The sequence below is a fragment of the Odocoileus virginianus genome, chromosome 26 (genome assembly GCF_023699985.2).
Source record: "Odocoileus virginianus isolate 20LAN1187 ecotype Illinois chromosome 26, Ovbor_1.2, whole genome shotgun sequence".
Taxonomy (NCBI): Eukaryota; Metazoa; Chordata; class Mammalia; order Artiodactyla; family Cervidae; genus Odocoileus; species Odocoileus virginianus.
Genome location: NC_069699.1, coordinates 13,950,518 through 13,969,047, shown reverse-complemented (window position 1 = coordinate 13,969,047; position 18,530 = coordinate 13,950,518). Strand labels below are relative to the sequence as shown.

Sequence of the window (18,530 nt, the reverse complement as noted above, 5' to 3'; positions counted from 1 at the left end):
CTTTTAATATTCTTTCCTTGTGTTTAGTCTTTGTTTGATTAGCATGTGTTTTGGCATGTTTCTCCTTGGGTTTATCCTGTATGGGACTCTTTGTGCCTCTTGGACTTGAATGACTATTTCCTTTTCCATGTTGGGGAAATTTTCAAGTATAATCTCTTCAAAAATTTTCTTATACCCTTTCTTTTTCTCTTCTTCTTCTGGGGCCCCTATAATTCAAATATTGGTGTGTTTGATATTGTCCCAGAGGTCTCTGAGACTATCCTTAGTTCTTTTCATTCTTTTTACTTTATTCTGCTCTTCAGAAGTTATTTCCACTATTGTGTCTTCCAGCTCACTGATTTGTTCTTCTGCTTCAGATATTTTGCTATGATTCATTCTAGAGTATTTTTAATTTCAGTAATTGTGTTGTTTGTGTGTTTATTCTTTAATTCTTCTAGGTCTTTGTTAATCGATTCTTGTATTTTCTCCATTTTGTTTTCAAGGTTTTTGATCATCTTTACTATCATTATTCTGAATCCTTTTTCAGGTAATTTGCCTATTTCCTCTTCATTTATTTGGACTTCTGTGTTTCTAGTTTATTCCTTCACTTGTGTAGTATTTCTCTGCCTTTTCATTTTTTTTTTTTAAACTTATGTGTTTGAGGCCTCCTTTTCCCAGGCTTCAGGGTTGAATTATTTCTTCCCTTTGGTTTCTGCCCTCCTAAGGCTGGTCAAGTGGTTTGTGTAAGCTTCGTATAGGGTGAGATTTGTGCTAAGTTTTTTGTGTTGTTGTTGTTGTTTGTTTGCTTTTCCTTTGATGGGCAAGGCTGAGTGAGGTGGTAATCCTGTCTGCTGATGGTTGGGTTTGTATTTTTGTTTTGTTTGTTGTTTAGATGAGGTGTCCTGCACAGGGTGCTACTGGTGGTTGGGTGATGCTGGATCTTGGATTCAAGTGGTTTCCTTTGTGTTCAGTTCATTTCAGTCACTCAGTCGTGTCTGACTCTTTGCGACCCCATGAATTGCAGCACTCCAGGCCTCCCTGTCCATCACCAACTCCCGGAGTTTACTCAAACTCATATCCATCAAGTCGGTAATGCCATCCAGCCATCTCATCCTCTGTCGCCCCCTTCTCCTCCTGCCCCCAGTCCCTTCCTTTGTGTAAGTTCTCACTATCTGATCCTCCCTGGGGTTAGTTCTTTGATAGTCTGGGGGTGTAGAGTCAGTGCTCCCACTCTCAAGGCTCAGGGCTTAATCCCTGGTCAGGAACAAAGAGCCCACAAGCGGTTTGTTATGGCATTAAGTGAGATTAAAACAAATACTCAAAAATAATAAACCAAAGAGGAATCCCAGACAAATGGAAGTTACAAAAGCAGGCAAACGGTAATTACAATAATGGAATATACACATATACATGTACACACGTGAGCAAAGTCAAAATAGTCCAACAAAAATGAAGTACAATAGATTGACCCAGTGAACAAAGGAAATAAAAAATTATATTTACCAGTTAACAAAACTAAAGCACAAACTGGAAGACAAAACTAAAACAAGGTGTCAAGTGGTGAATAAAGCAATGAAAACAAAACTAACACTTATGTTGAGAGGAAAGGAAAGAAAGAAAAGGAAAAAAGAATAGACATGCAAGGTTAAACAGAGGTAGATGAAGAAGATTTATATACATTAGAGATTAACTGAAAGGGGAAAAGAGCAGTAGGAAAGGCAAACAAAGGAATAAATGTAGGAAAAAAAATAATAGGTTTAAAAAATTAAAAATTAAAATTATTAAAAAAGAGGGGGGAAAAAAGGAAGAAGAAAGAAAAAAGGAAAACTCCATAGAACTGCAAAAGCCCAACATAGAGGCAGAGGTTTATAACAAAAATAAAAAGTGTGACTGAATATACACATATACATATACACTGTTAAGCAAAATCAAAACAGTCCAACAAAAATAAAGTACAACAGATTGACCCAGCAATCAAAGGAAACCAAAATTATATCTACCAGTTAAGAGCAAAACTAACTAAAGCACCAACTGGAAAACAAAACTAAAGCAAGGTGCCAACTGGGGAATAGAGCAATGAAAACAAAACTAACACATGTGTTTGGAGGAGAAAAAAAAAAGAATGAATAGATATGCAAAGTTAAATAGAGGTATATAAAGATTTATGTACATTGAAGATTAACTGCAAGGGGAAAAGAGCAGTAGGAAAAGCAAACAAAGGAATAAATGTATAAAAAATTATAGGTTTAAAAATTGAAAATTAGAATTAAAAAAAGAATTAAAAAAAAAAAAGGAAAACTCCACAGAATTGCAAAAGCTGAACGTAGAGACAGAGGTTTATAACAACAATAAAAATGTGACTGTGGGGGAAAAAAAGCTCAAAAGCTTAATTAGATTTCATAGTGCCAATAAAATTGGCAGCTACAAGCGGGGGTGGGGGGAGAAAAAAGAAAAAAAAATCCAAAAGAATCTAGAACAAGTCAAACCATAAGAATAATAAGTGTTTCTCTTGAGTCACGGCTGTCAGAGTCCTTTCCCTCTCTAGGAGTCGCAATCCACTTCACCTTGCTAGGATGCCCTCCAAACTGCTGATCTCTGGACCTGCTGTGTGGGCAGCTCAGATTCTAATCTGGTTCTACTCCTGTGTGTTCTTGCCTCCAACGTCCACAGCTATCAGAGCTGGTGCATTTTCTTTTGCGGGAGCTCTCAATGTCCTTTAATATATTCCACAGACACAGAATCTGCATAGTTGATTGTGTGGATTTAATCTGCAGCTTGTATAGCTAGTGGGAAGGTTGTGGCAGCTGTGACCCAGTGACCGTTGAGCGTGAAGGTAGCGCAGCTGCTTGGCTTGTGGGACCCTTGGCGGCGTGAAGTGTGTAGGGACATGGACTGCCTCCGCTGCAGGAGTTATGGCCCTATCAGAGTCTTTTTTTTGAGCCTCTTGTCGCTGGCAATCAGAGGGCCTCTTTGGCCACTTTTCCTCTCTAGCTCTGCCCGTTCAGGCACTTAGAGGGTTCCCTTGCCTGGGGTCCTTCTCTGTTGTTTGGTGGTTCAGGCACATAGAGGGCCCCCCCCTGGCTGGGGTACTACTCTGTATCAGGCACTTAAAGGGGCACCCTGGGTGGCGTCCCACTCTGTAGTTCAGTGAGTCGGGCATTTGATGGGCCAGCCTCTCTATTGTCCAGCTGCCGATGCTGGTGTGTGGGGAGAAATAGGCTGTGGTGAGGGCTTTACCCCCTACACATGACTCAGCAGTATCGCCTTGCTTCCTTGGCTGCCTGGCTTTCCCCCACAGGCATTTCCCACCACAGTCTCCTTCATCACATCCCCTCGGTCTGTCTCTCTGCAGTCAACCGCAGCCCTCGCCCTGGGATTGCTCCACAATCTCTCAAGTCCAGCTCCCAGTGCTGTGCCTTCCAGGGGACCTGTGACCCTGTCCGGGGTCTGTATGGCTGTGGCAAGGAATGTCTCATTCTCATTCCATTTAGGCTGCCACAGATCAGCTGTTTCACTCTCAGCCTTCAATGTTTCTCCTCTGACTCAGACAATTGCCCTGGTATCGGGATCAGACCCCTGCTTCCATTCCCCCACCCGCCGAGGGCAGGTCCAGTCCTGCTAATACTCTTGTTTTACCCCCTAGTTCCTTTGTCCTACTGAATTTCCCATGGTTCTGTATATTCTTTTCCACTGGTCAGGTACTCCTGTTCGCCCTTTCAGCTGGTGTTCTGTGTGCACTTCTGTGTCTGAAGGTGTATTCCTGATGTATCCATGGAGAGAGATATACTCCACGTCCACCTACTCCTCCGCCATCTTGTTCCTCCCAACGTATGTTTTATTAGCCCGTTTCCTGACTAGGTTCTGGATTTCTTGGATAGTTATGGTCTCATTCCTTTCTGAGCTCTTCACAGTTCCTAGCATTTGGAGAACCCTTAACTCATTCAGAGCAAGGGGAGAAGCCCAAGGTAATGATCAGAGGAAGACAGCAGTTGGGGAGTGTGACAGCCAAGGAGGAACCTCCCTCAGAGTCTTCCGTTTCCTCTCACTAAAGAAGACTCTTCATCACAAGGTGGCTCGAGTGCTGGTATGGGTGAACACACTGTACTAAGGTGTTGTAATGGGGTTCTTCCTCCATCATTCCCTTCTGGGAACATTTAGTTCCCACAGATGTCCTCCACTCCAGAACCTGCAGCCCATCTGACATCTCTTTCTTTGCTGATGGTTAATGCTGACCATTTTAGACTTGATCCCATGATGATATCTCTGCCTCCTGATCTGTTCATTGACTTTGTGATCTCTCCAGTGTTTGGGCTATCTGAGATTCTCTCTTGCTGCCCTGTTACCTCTGCCATCAACTTGGTATATGGAGTCCTGCCCCTCGCCTATTTTGAAGGTCGTGCCTATCTGTCAGTGTACACTGGTTGAATAGCTTTTCCTGTCCAGAAAGTGCAGAAGGTGACTTCCGTGCAGTTTTAAAAAGTGGGTGTGCTTTTCTTTTTTCTTCAAAGACACTTTAAACTCTTTGGTCAACATTTTTTATCCTTTTCCTTTCAGATACCCAAGGTCAGGTACTATTTTTAGCCATTGTTCTCCCCAATGGGGTTCTCCTCAGAGCATCCTGGCTACTGGGGCTATACTTTTATAGGCTTCTTCAAGGGATAACACATAGGTAGCCACTTCTTATTTCTTCCCCTTTTAAGTAGGTTAAATTTTCCACAGATCATTTGCTTGTTGCATGTCTAGTTATTCTCAAGTAAGAACAACTGGAAAAGAATAATTGATTGGAAGGATAAGATGAACCATAATTTATGGTTGCTTTGAAAGGACCCATGATTTGCCAGATGTTCTTCTGCAGAAAGCCCTGGATGTGTTTGAAAGAATTGTTTTTTAAAGTCATTGGGAAGCAGGTGAGACCCTGCAGGGCCTGGGTGAGAATAGAACAGTCTATGAAAGAGAAAGGATTTGTGAGTTGATTTGGGTTTGGAAGAAGTGGAGATGAATGGTAGAGAGTGAGAAAGAGGGAATAGCTAGCAGGGTGGCTGAAGGCCATGTATTCCAAGATGTGACCCTGTCACACTGTCTTTCAAATCCTTGGTGAAGTGCAGCTTAATCCCCAAATACTTGACATGAGTAGATTTATTTTGTGAACCAGTGAAGCCAGGTTGATGTAATTGCAAACTTGGAGCAATGTATGCTGCCAGGTTGAAAACTTTCAGAAAGGTGAGGATGTAAACCACAGGAATTTAAAGAAATTGTGGAGAGGGTGAAATTAAAATCAGAAGCAGAGCTCCCCCACTTGGCTATAGGTCCATGACTTTGTGCACTCACTTGCTCCGTGGTGTCCGACTCTTTGTGACCCAGTGGTCTGTAGCCCGCCAGGCTCCTCTGTCCATAGGATTATGCTGGCAGGAGCATGGGAGTGAGTTGCCACTTCCTCCTCTAGGGAATCTTTCTGACCCAGGGATTGAACCCTGTCTCCTGTGGCTCCTACATTGGCAGGCAGATTGTTTACCACCGAGACACCTGGGAAGCCCTATAAGTCTATGAGAGAGAAATATTATTCAAGGATGCTTTGTTGATGCTCAGTTGAGTTGCATAGCAGTAGTTGACTGATATAGCCCTCTTTCTGAGGTCTTACTTGAAGACCCAGCTCTGCCCATACCTTCTATAAAAAGCCTCTCTCCTACAACTCATGTTCTCTGGAGTGTCCTCTCCTCTAACTTCCTACTGCTTCTATCACCTTTGTTACATACTTTAGTGCCCAACTATCTTGTATTAGTAAAAAGAAACTGAAAAGCACAAAGCCTCAGTGGCCTTGTGGGAATTTTATAGTGAAGGGACACTATGAATGGGTCAGAGGGATGCAAACAAGCAGCCATAGCAGAGAATTTGAAACCAACTGGTATCATTTCGGGGGGCCTCTGAAGAGTTCCAGGACTATAGTTCTTTATGTCTCAGTACAAGTAAGAATTCAATGACAGCAAAGTGGGAGATAAGAAGTGATTCATTAGAATAGGATGCTTGTGAGGCTACAGGAAGGTAGGTGGGAAATACTGTGCCCTGGAACTTAGCGGGCTACAGTTTTTCAATCAAAGGAAAAGTGGGGAGGGGGAGAGGACCTTCTTTGTCTTTCTTGAGTAGATGTCATGTTTTCCTCTAGGTTGAGCAGGGGAGTTTTCTTGTCCCTGCATGGTCAAGCAAGGTCCACAAATTACTGTTTTTTATGTGTGCAGAGAGTATGTCCTAGGGATCACTAACTTACTAAGCTCACTGGGCGGGATGTGAGTCTCACACTACCATTGTTTTGTTGTTTTGGGGCATGTCTTGTGCTTCTGTTACATGTTTTTGTGGTTAAGCAAACCTGCTTTCTTGAGTAATCATTAACTTACAGAGGGTCTCCCATATTTTTTTTTTTACTTACAACGCCCTAGTGAGATTATTTAATCACCTATTTTTTCCCTTCATTCTGTCCCTATCAAATTGCCCTTGGTGATTGTGGCAGAGGCAGAAAGATCAGGTTTCTGGGACTATTGATGGAAGCAATATGATTGGTAGTGATTAGGATCAGTGTACAATAGTGCTAGGAGTCAGTCATCACTGGCTTGAATTTGGTTATTGTTCTGGTCTCCATACCTTCTCAGACTAGTTTCTTGTCCTCCTTGGCATTTTTTAAAGTCACTAAATATCCCTTTAAAAATGTGTTTTCTGATTAAATCAGTCAGATTTAAGTTAAAACAATCAGATTCTGTTGCATGCAAAGATCAACAAAGAGTATATAACTATTGTAAGCACTGCTGTGATAAAAATCCTTGAGTATACATTCTTAGCATTTATCTTTTATTATTTCCCTAGGATAATTTCCTAAACCTGGTTTTTAGTTTCTGAGTAAGATGGACTAAGCATGCAACCCATCACTCCCAACTGATCTTAAGTGGCCTCGGCCTGCAGCAGCTTGAAGCAGTGTTTCAGTTCTCAGCCAGAGATTGAAGTCAGGTCATGGCAGCAAGAGTGCTGAATCCTAGTTACTAGACCAGTGGCCAGTGACAAGGCCCTGGCCCTTTGACTTTGCAGAGAAAAAATTCTCACAAAGATAAAAGTAGTGATACAAATGAAGTGTTTATTAGGGGGAAGTGTGTAGTACGTGTGTACAGACACATGGGCAGACTCAGTGAGACTTATGCCCTGGTGATAGTTTAAATCACTTATATGATGCATTTCTTCTGGGTTTTCATTTTGATTTGCCTCATTCTGAGTCTGTATTTAATATATCTCAAGATCCTCCAAAGTGTGTACACACCCTCTTAGCCAAGATGCATTCCACCAAAGAGAACTATGGGTGGCTTAGCATCACTCCCCTTTTGACCTCTGAGGAGCTTTCTAGTCTGGAAGGTCTCTTTGATATCAATAAATGAGGAAAATATGGTCTTTTATCTGGGCAGGGCCCAGTCTCCTCTGTCAATTGTCCTGATGTTGATATTTTGGAATTTCTGTGTGCAGGTAACGAGCTCAAATTGCTTACCCTGGGGAGGGGAGGGGTTGCCCATCTATCTCCTGCCTCAAATTCCTTCTGAGACATGTAGACCCTAGAAATCTTTATTGGGAAGATGAAGTGCGATGGTATGTCTTTGGCAGCTTCTCCAGGTTAGCAAGGGGCTCGTAGATTCTGTCTTGTTGGGGTCACAGAGCTCTTGTCCTGTCTCATTAAGGGGCCCCTGGGTAACTTCTCTCGTTATTCTGCAGGATCTGCTGTGGAGAGTGGCAGGAGTTCCTGTGTCACCATTGCCCTGGAGAAAACAAACTAAATAATTAGATTAGAGAAGTGGGGACTAGAGACTAGTAAAAGACGATTATAATCAGAGACTTAAACAAGGGTGGAAATCTGGTTATACAAGGTCAGTACATTTTTGTTAATCTCAGGCTTAAAATTAAGTATATTTCTCTTTTCCTAAAATGGAGTTTGAATCTGTTGGTCCCAGGCCTCCTCCTTGGACTGAAAGGTCTTAGATTTGCAACAATATGGAAGACAACAAAGCATTAGGTGAAATATAACATAAATCAGTATGGCTGAAATGAAGATGGTTGTAAGAAAATGGAAACCTCCTGTCAGAAAGTTTTTAATACCTTGTGGGATCCAGGAGAACAAGTTAGAGAACCTGTTTTCAATTTCCCTGCCCATACTGAATATCAAGGATTGGTGGTTAATTGTCTGAATGCAAGGTGGCTTGTTGTCAAGTTTTCTCACTGTCTACCTGGCAAGAGGTGGTAATGTACATGCAACAAGGTGGGACTTCCCTGGTGGTCCGGTGGTGAAGACTCTGTGCTCCCAATGCATGGGGCCTGGGCTTGATCCCTGGTCAGGGAACTAGACCCTACATGTTGCAACTAAGGATACCATGTGCCACAACTAAGACCCAGAGCAGTCAACAAAGATCTTTAATGCTGCAACTAAGACCCAGTGCAGCCAAATAAAAAAACGTATTGGTAACTGCACATACCCCTCTTTGTTTTACCAACAGATAATCCAGGGCCAGTTGGTTGTCACATACCCAACTTGGCCAGTGAATCTAGAGACTTCGGTAAATTAGTAAGAGAGTTAGCAGTACTGGTGGCATCCCAGACAAGTTTCATAGACATGTTGGTGGGTAGCTACTCCCCACCATGGTAACAGGGCGTACCCAAAGAAATCTCTGTCTGGGATGCCACCAGGTAAATCTTGAGTTAATTGAGTGGACAGTTTTAATGAACTTGCTCAGTGCTTGGATTCATTTAAGGAGTGGATTGAGAAAGGAGAAATCAGGGTTCCCAGCATGCACTGTGTGGGCATGGAGTTTTTGGGTAGGCAATTAGTGGCTCATGGTTTTTTATCTACCTGACACACACCAATATAACCTGATGGGGCACAATTGACTAACTTGCCCAGTTGACTTGACACAGTTGACTAACTTGTTGGCTTAAAGCCTAGCCAACCAATTCTGTTGTTATGGAAATATTCTCCAGCTACAAGCTCAAGTCCTTCCATTCGCTTCCGTCTCGGTATCTGCTTCTCCTATGTGGATCCTTCTTCCATCAGGTAGTGAGCTTGAGTTTGAGCACAAATAGGTAACTGAAGTTCTGGTTTGCAGGAGAGGGGAGGTGCCATTATAAAGTGCTGGGGTATGTTAATGCCAGTTCTTCATCCTCCCAGTTTGACTTAATATTCTTCTGTTGCTAAGGGGAGGGTTAGGCAAGAGACATTAGAATTTTCTTCAATAGGAAAATAAAAAATTCTGACTCCGTACAATACCATTCTGAATCTTGAGTCTCTGGTAGAAGACCATTTTCCCTCAGGAACTTGGCTAAAATTCCTTACAGAATGGACAAGTGGGTCACTATGGTCTATGATGGATTCAGCATTCTGAGTGGAGGACACAGGAGTTCGGGCAATGTGAACCAGGGAGTTATCTATCCAGACTGTGGATAAGGGAAAGAAGTGTAGAAAAGCTAGGCAATTAGTAACTTCACAGTAGGGTCATATTTGAATCACTCAGCATGGGCAGAGAAGTTTCGTAAATTCTGAGAGCAAAGGTGAGAGCAAAGAAGACAATAGTTATCTAAATTTACCAGAGCATATCAGTTATTCTGTAAGTGGATTGAAGTACTGGGAGGCAGAAAGGAAGACAAGTGGCTATGGGTACTTAGCTTAGGGTCTAAGAAGTCTTTTTGTTCTTTCTGAAGAAGAGCTTCAGTTCTTGGCGAGGTTCACTCATCCCACCTGGAATTTTCAGGCTGTCCTGTGTCCTCCAGATCCCAGGCAGACTCAAAGGGAGGGCAAACTCACAGAGATGGCTAGAAAGTGGGTCTTCAGGTTCCTGTAACATATCAGTGGAGACAGGTTTAATCCTGGACAGATGAACCCAGCTGGTGATTCCCTGGAGTTCAACTGCTATAAGGGTGCTCAGCAAAACTTGGTGAGGACTCTTCCATTTTGGGAGTAGCTGGTCGCCAGGTGGCTCATTTTTCCAGGTCTTTAAAAGTGAGTGAGTCACTCACTCTACACCAGAGTGACCGGGACTGTCATCTGGAGAGGGCTGTACTCTGTTGCCGTATTCTTATGTAGCCCTCTGGACCTGGCCTAGGTTTATAATGTGTTGAAGATGAGCCTGGGTTTCTGGGTCAGTTAGCACGTCCAGAGTAGGGAATGGTCTTCTATATGTCGTTTCGAAAGGGCTTAACTTAGTGGTTGTTTTACAGGCTGCCCTGACCCTTGAAAGGACAGTTGGCAGCAGGTAATGACCATGACTCTGATGTTCCCTGACAGAGTTCGCCCAAGGTTTTCTTTAGAGTATCATTAGTCCATCCACTTTTCCTGAGGTCTTCAGAATGAATGGAGATTGAAGGATAATTGCCTTATAGAATTTGGTTGTTTTGCTGTCAAACAACATGAATCAGCCATAGGTATACATGTGTCCCCGCCCTCTTAAACCTCCCTCCCATTGGAGTTGGTTTTTAGTTCCTAAAGCCTGAGAAAACTGGGTCATCTGCTACAAATGAAGGTCCATTATCATTCTGAAGGGGATGAGGCAATCCGAATCAAGGAATAATTTCCTTTAGAAGCACCTTAGCCATTTCAGTTGGCTTCTCAGTTCTAGTGAGGAAGGCTTCTGTCTGTCCAATAAAAGTACTTAAAGCCTAGTAAGTATTGGGCCGGCCAAAAAGTTCATTTAGGTTTTTCTATAACAACTTAGGAAAAAATCTGAACAATTTTTTTTTGCCAATTGAATATTTGAAGCCATGGAAGAAGGGCATCTGAGTGAAATCTATTTGCCAGTCATCTTCTTTATCCTCATGGGATAGGTCTCCCATGTCACTGTACTGGGCTCACAAGGGGAGTCTTGGGGTTGCCTCCTGGGTTATAGGTGGTACAAAGCCACATGCTTGAGTAACTCTCTTAATTGTCTCTGAGAGCCCTTTCCCTGTAAAAAGTCAGAAAACAATTGTAGACGTTGCTTCTCTCCCCAGGTGGAGAGAATCATGTAGCCCTTTAATAATTTCTCATTGGTCAGAGGGAGGTATGAGCATTTTCTGATCCTATATGGCCCAGCCATCTGTCTGTCCCCTTAGTTCCCCCCTCTGTCACATGCCCAGGTGTCTTCGGAAGTCGAGTACCTGGGTATAATGTTAGAAGTGATAAGGGATGGGATTAAAGCCATTACGGTTAGGGTCATCAGGGCTGCTTTCTTTGTTTCCTGATCCATCCTGTTGTTTTTTCTTTTGGACATTGGAGAAGTTCCCTTTTGGTGCCCATGGCAGTGGATGACTGCTATCTGTTTTGGGTTTTGAACCACTTCTATGAGATATAAATTGTTAGCTGCATATTTTAAAAGGAAATTTCTTGCATTTAGAAATCCTCTCTTTCTCCAGACAGATGCGTGGGCATGTAAGACAAGGCATATTTTGAGTCTGTGTACATATTTACAATCTTTCCTTCCCCTGGGGTTGAGGCTTGGGTTGGAGTTATCGATTCAGCCTTTTGGACTGAAGTGTTAGGTGATAAGGTTTTTCTTCTGTGATGCTGTGAGTGATCACAGTAGCATACCCTGCCCTCCTGACTCCATCTTTAATGAAACTACTGCCGTCAGTAAACAATTCTTCCTCAGGGTTTTCTATGCCCTAGTCTGTTAAGTCAAGTCTTCTCTGGTGACTCAGTTGTGAAGAATTTGCCTGCCAATGCAGGAGATATGGGTTCAATCCCTGGGTCAGGAAGATCCCCTGGCAAAGGAAATGGCTACCCACTCCAGTATTCTTGCCTGGAGAAAGCCACAGACAGAGGAGCCTGGTGGGCTACAGTCCATGGGGTCACAAAGAGTCAGACATGACTTAGCAAATAAACAACAAGTCTGTTAGGTCAGACCTACAGGCATAGATCTGGTCAAGGGTTTCAAGGCAAGAAGGTGTTAGCAATGGGCTTTCGGTGGGCATTAATGTAGTAGGGTCAAGAGTGTGGCAAATTTTGAGGGTTAGTTCTGGGGAGTTGAGCAGAGCCTGGTACTTAATAAGGCAGCCTCCAGTATCACCTTTTGTTTTTCTTTGCAAATTTAATGGCAACATTTTAGAAAGGTATGTCTTTATTTTTGGCTGCACTGGGTCTTTGTTGCTGTGCATGGGCTTTCTCTAGTTGCAGACAGCATGGGGTGGCTGCTCTCTAGTTGCAGCATGCCGGCTTCTCTTTGCAGTGGCTCTCTTGCTGCAGTGCATGGGCTGAGTTGCTCCGAGGCATGTAGGATCCTCCTGGACTAGGGTTCAAACCTGTGTCCCCTGCTTTGGCAGGCAGATTCTTAACCACTGGACTACCAGGGAAGTTTAATGATGGGCTTTTATCTCTAGAATCCCTTGTACTCAATGAGAGGTCTGCACTTCCTGTGGCTGTCCAAAGGTAAGCTTGTTAGCTTCTTCCACTAATAAAGTGGTGACAGCTCTGGCATGGAGGTGGCCAAGTCAACCTAGGGCCACAGAGTCTAGTTGCTTGGGAAAGTAGCTTATAGGCTGAGGAACTTCCCTGAGCTTCTGTTTAAGGACCCCCAAGATCTGTCTTCTGTGTTTCAGCCACAGACAAGATGAATGGTTTTTGCTGTTTCCTATTACCTGTTCCAAAGTAATGGTTCTATATCTGAAGCTTTAGTGGTTTCATATAGGGGCTTAGCCATTATCTCAAATCCTGGAATCCAAATTCTACAAAATCCTGCCATGCTCCGGAAGATATGGTTATGTTTCTTTGTATTTGGAATGCTTAGGCCTAATACAGCTTGTTTTTCTATCTTAAGTTAACTGTACTTCAGAGGTTTATAATATATCCCAGATATTTAACTTGTTGCTTTGAGATTTGTGCCTTTGTCTTAGAGACTGAGATGCTAACCATGGGCCTCAAGGAAATAAGGACTTGAGTGGTATTTTGATCTGTGGCCTCCATAGAGGGACTGCATATTAATATATTGTCTACATACAGTAGAATGGCACCTTCTTTTAGATGTATTTTCTTTAGTTCCTTTCCTAGGGCCTGGGTGAACAACTGTGGGCTGACCTAAAACCCCTGAGGCAATACAGTCCAGGGGTATTACTGCATTTGGCTTGAGTCAGGGGTTAGTCCACTCAAAGGCAAACAGATACTGTGTTGAGGGATGAACTGGATGCAAAAGAAAGCATCCTTAAGGTTGAGCACAGTAAACCTTTAGTGTTCTCAGAAATTTTGATTAATATTGTTACAAGGATTGGCCACGAGGGGACGTATAGGGACCACTGTGTTTATAGCTCTAAGGCCTTGTACCATACTGTGTCCCCCATTTGGCTTAATAATTGGAAAAATAGGAGTGTTGCATGGAGATTGGTAGGGTACCAAGATTAAGAATTTTTCTATGAGGGGTCATAAACCCTTCTTTGCTTCTTGACTTTATGGGGTATTATCTCTTGTTAGGGTAAGCAGCTTCTGGTCTAAGGCTAATTCTTATAGAGAATTTGGCTGGGAACAGGACCTTAGTATGCCAGCTGGTCTTAGTGTCAAGATAAAGGGCTACTCGGGGCCTCCTAACTGGAGTATGGCCCCGAGGGAACTCAGAAGGTGGTGGGGTGGGACACTCAGGTACAACTAAAAAGGCATGTGAAGTCAACCACGGGTCAAATTGGCAAGTGAGAGCCCCAATGAAGAAATGGGTGCGAGGCTTTCCATCAACAGTAGTCACAGGACAGCTTTTGGAGGAGAGAGGCCCAGCATGAGAAATCAGGACAGGGTAAGTGGTTCCCCCATCAGTTAAAAAATTTATTTTCTTACTTGTCATGTCAAAGAGCACCCAGATAGAAATAGACTTCTCGTTGGAGGGAACTGCCAGGGTCCCCCCATTGCCTCTGTCGTCCATCATGGCATCTTGGGGATGGGAGTCCCCCTTTCCCTTTGGGACAGTCCCTTTTCTAATGACCTGTTTGTTTGCAGGCTGGTCATGTCCCTGGGAGCTCTTTCTGGCAATCTTGGGCCCAGTGGCCAGTTGACTTGCATTTGTAGCATTCTTCCTTGTTGGCCCTACCTCCAGACAGAAAGAAAGTTGGACTTCCTTGGCCTTCTTGGGTTGTCTTGAGGCCGAAAAGCAAGGCTGACAGCAATGGTTATCAGTTTTGTATGAGCCCTGGCCTGTCTTTTCTCAGGTTGGTCTCTTTCTTCCTCCTCAGCTTGATCTCCATTGTTCAATAGCCCAAAGTGTATTCTATTTCATTTCATTCAGTTGTGTCTGACTCTTTGTGACCTCATGACTATAGCCCACGAGGCTCTTCTGTCCATGGAATTTTCCAAGCTAGAATTCTGGAGTGGAGTGAGTTGCCATTTCCTCCTCCAGGGGATCTTCCCAACCCAGGGATCAAACCCACACCTCTTATGTCTCCTGCATTGGCAGGTGAATTCTTTACCACTGTGTCACCTGGGAAGCCCAAATACCCCAAAGGCCACGTCCAGCTCAGAGGAGTTGAGGCATCGGGGGTTTGTGGGCCTAATTGTAACTTGAAGTTTCTGCCTAATATCAGGGGTAGACAGGCTAATAAAGTGCTGTCCTGACAGTGACTGACCTTCACAAGTGGAGTGATCTATTTTGGTGTATATCCTAAAAGCCTCTACATGTCGCCTGTGGAAGAAGGCTGGATTTTCCTTTTCTTCTTGGGTCACTCCTTTAACCTTTCATAGTTAACTGACTTTTTGATACACTTTCTCATCCCTTCTAATACATATTGGATCATGGGTTTCCTGACTTCTGTCTCCACCCAGAAATTAATATGCTAAGAGGGTTCCTGATTTGGGACTGCGTCTCCGCTCGTAGCATAGTGTTTGGACTTGTCTCTAGCAAGCTGGTCAGCATGCCCCTGGGCTGCTGTCAAGTTCTGTTTTTCTCAAGAGTACAACAAGTAGATAGCCCTACTTGGACATCCTTCCAGTTAAATCATAGGCCAGAATGAGAGCATGAAACTCTTCAACAAACTTCCTGGGTTTTTGGAAAATTGGCCCAGTTTCTGTTTACATTGCACTAAGTCAGTTAAAGAGAAGGACATTGTGTACTCCGATTGTTCCCTTCACCTTTGCCACTTCCCTGAGAAGGCCTAATTTTGCTGATCCTGGGTTATAGGAAGCTCCACTGTGAGCTACCCTAGAGGGACTAGTCTCTCTTCATATAATGGAGGATATGGAAGGACATAGGGAGCTGGAGTTTGGGATAGATCAATGGGACCAGAAGAAGTAGGGATACTGTCAGGAGTAGGCAGTGCTAGGTTTCCCCCCTGAGAGATGGGAAAGCTTAGAAGGGGATCATCTATAATGTTGGGAGAGTTTTCTGGTTCCCTAGGTTTTGAATGACAAGAGCCATATAGGGCGAGATTTCGGTAAATGACCATGAAAACCTGAATAAAGGGGACCTCAGTCCACTTTCTCATCCCACAGCAATGATGATCCAATTGCAGAATGGTATTATAATTTAAAGACCATTTTCAGGCCATTTTTCTCCATTCCCTAACCAAAGGCCAGGCACTGCTACAATAGCACTCAAGTTTTTCCTTTCTTAGCGCTTCTATTTAAAATATTTCCAGTTCTTAAGGATACACTCCAGAGGTGTCTCTTCTGGCTTGGAGGGGTACCCTCCCAAGTTGAGTAACCTGCAACCAAGAATAAGACAGTTCTATTAGAAATGGAATTTGGCATCCCAGAAACTTTTACCAGGAGGCTTTAACCTGAAGGGGTTCAGGGCATTCCCCAGTTTTCCTTTGAACCTGATAGGGTTTCAAGCGTCCTCTACTTTCCATTGATTCCTGACCAGGTGTCTCTGGTCTTTCTTGGTAGCTTGTGCAAGATGTCTCCCCATGTGCCCGAGAGAGGATATTTAAACCAGTGGCAGACAAGTCGGTGGCCAGGACTTTCCTTAGGAGGGATTCCTTGTATATAGGGCTTGTGTACTATGATATGTCTTCCTCAGTTCAGTTCAGTTCAGTCACTCAGTCGTGCCCTACTCTTTGCGACCCCATGGATTGCAGCACGCCAGGCTTCCCTGTCCTTCATCAACTCCCAAAGCTTGCTCAAACTCATGTCCATTGAGTTGGTGATGCCATCCAGCCATCTCATCCTCTGTCATCCCCTTCTCCTCCTGCCTTTGATCTTTCCCAGCATCAGGGTCTTTTCCAATGAGTCAGTTCTTTGCATCAGGTAGCCAAGTATTGGACTTTCAGCATCAGTCCTTCCCATGAATATTCAGGACTGATTTCCCTTAGGATTGACTAGTTGGATCTCCTTGCTGTCCAAGGGACTCTTAAGAGTCTTTTCCAACACCACAGTTCAAAAGCATCAATTTTTTGGCACTCAGCTTTCCTTATAGTCCAACTCTCATATCCATACATACCTACTGGAAAAACCATAGCTTTGACTAGATGGACCTTTATTGGCAAAGTAATGTCTCTGCTTTTTAATATGCTGTCTAGGTTGGTCACAGCTTTTCTTCCAAGGAGGAAGTGTCTTTTAATTACTACTCTCTTGGATATATTTATCATGATTGAGCATCTACAAAGTTTATAATTTGAGTTTCTGGGTAGCAGCTAGCTCAAAAGGTTGTAGCAGTGTGTAGGCTACCGAGGCCTGGAATGGAGGGGGTTCAATAGATGCAAAGAGGAACCCTTGGAACCCAAATTGGTGTTGGGCGCTATGAAAGACAGCAAGGGTTCAAGGCTTGAGGGCCAGGAGGCAGAGAAATCCTCATGATAGTTTTCTAGGCATTGTGGGAGGTGAGAGACTAGAGAGCAGAACACTAAAGCCTTTGCACTGTCTGTCTGGCAACTAAGATAGAGTTGGGAATCATCTGATGATTTTGTCTGACACAGGCAACAGAGTTTGACAGTGGTAGGGACACGGTTTGGGAAAGATGTCCAGGAAATTCTTCCCTAAAAGGGAGCAGAGATAGGAAGTGAGAAAGAGACCTTGTTGTGCAAGTAAGGTGAGAAAGAAAAGCGTAGTGGAGGGTTCTGAATGGGACAGTGAGAGAGACCCTTTGGGCTCCTTTGCAGTTGGAAATCATGTTTCCACCATCTCCCAAAGGACCACGTCAGTTGTCACCCAAGCCTTATTTGAATCTGCACAACCTAGGAGAATGCCCTGGCACCCCCAATATTAGGGGGAGCCATAAGGTTGTAGACAGACAGAGGTTATGCCCTGTGGGTCCTGGAAAGAAAGCAAAGCAGAAAGCAAGAGAAAGAAAACAAAAGTGAAAGTCAGAGGCCTCAAGCTGCAGCTGGGCAAAGTCCATGGTTCTCCTTGACTTCCCAGGTTTCAGCACCAAAGGTGATCTCAGGTGGCCTCAAACTGCAGCAGCTTGAAGCAGGGTTTCAGTTCCTGGCCAGAGACTGAAGTTGGGTTACAGTGGTGAGAGTGCTGAATCCCGCCACTTGACCACTGGCCGATGACAAGGCCCTGGCCCTTTGGCTTTGCAGAAGAGAATTCCCACAAAGATAAAAATTAGTGAAACAAGTAAAGTGTTTATCAGAAGGGAAGAAAGAGTACAGTACATGTGGATGGCCACCTGGGCAGACTCAGAGAGTTCACCTCATGGTAGTCTAAATCACTTCTGTGGGCATTTCTTCTGGGTTTTCTCTAGCCAGTCATTTTGAATTGCCCGATTCTTAGTCCGTATTTGGTATATCATGGGGATCTTCCCACGTGTTCTCACGCAGCTCTAAACCAAGAAGAATTCCAGTGCAAAGGCCTGTGGGTACGCTTTTTTGACCTCCAAGGAGCTTTCTAGTCAGGAAGGTCTCCCTGACTTAGAGAATGAGGAATATGTGGTCTCTTATCTGGTCAGGGTCTCGCCTCTCTCTCGATTGTCTTTCTATTGATATTTTGTAATTTCTATAGGGAATGAACTCCAGTTGCTCACCCAGTTGGGATGGGCATATCTACCTACTGCCTCGATCTGACATTGGAAACATGCCTCCAGGTTGAAGCTTTTTCACTCTGAACCCCACCAGGTGCATTGCCTGCTAAAACAAAGATATTGACATTCTCTGTGGATTTAAACAAGATCCAGAATCTTGCAGCATAATTCTTAAAATGTCATGATACAACCAAAATTATTCAGCACATGAAGGACCACAAATATTTCAGCTTGCACAGGAAAGGATGATCAATAGATGCCAAAATAGAGAGAACACACATGACAGAATTATCCCACAGAGATTTTAGGTCAACCATTATACAAATGCTCAAACAAACAATCAAGGACACTCTTAAATGCTAAAAACAGTCTCTTAAGAAATAGAGAACATAAAGAAGAAGTAAATGCAAATTTTAGAAATGAAAATCACAACAACCAAAATTAGAAACTCACTGGCTGGACCCAATAGCAGACAGAGGAAAGTCAGTGAACTTAGACTTTTGTTGTTATTTAGTCACTCTCTTGTGACCCCATGGACTGTAGCCCACCAGGCTCCTCTCTCCATGGAATTTTCCAGGCAAAAATAAGGAAGTGTGTTGGCATTTCTTTCTCCAGGGGATCTTCCTGACCCAGGGA

General features: G+C 43.6%; 1 long non-coding RNA gene across 1 annotated transcript; it reads right to left on the bottom strand.

Annotated features, from left to right (window-relative positions):
- Window positions 1-7,076: 7,076 nt before the first annotated feature.
- On the bottom strand, window positions 7,077-14,224 carry LOC110152023 (uncharacterized). Its single transcript, XR_002318237.2, has 2 exons — window positions 14,031-14,224; window positions 7,077-7,763 (listed from the first exon to the last, which is right to left on the bottom strand). It is a non-coding gene; the product is annotated as an uncharacterized lncRNA (long non-coding RNA).
- Between the last annotated feature and the right edge of the window lie 4,306 nt (window positions 14,225-18,530).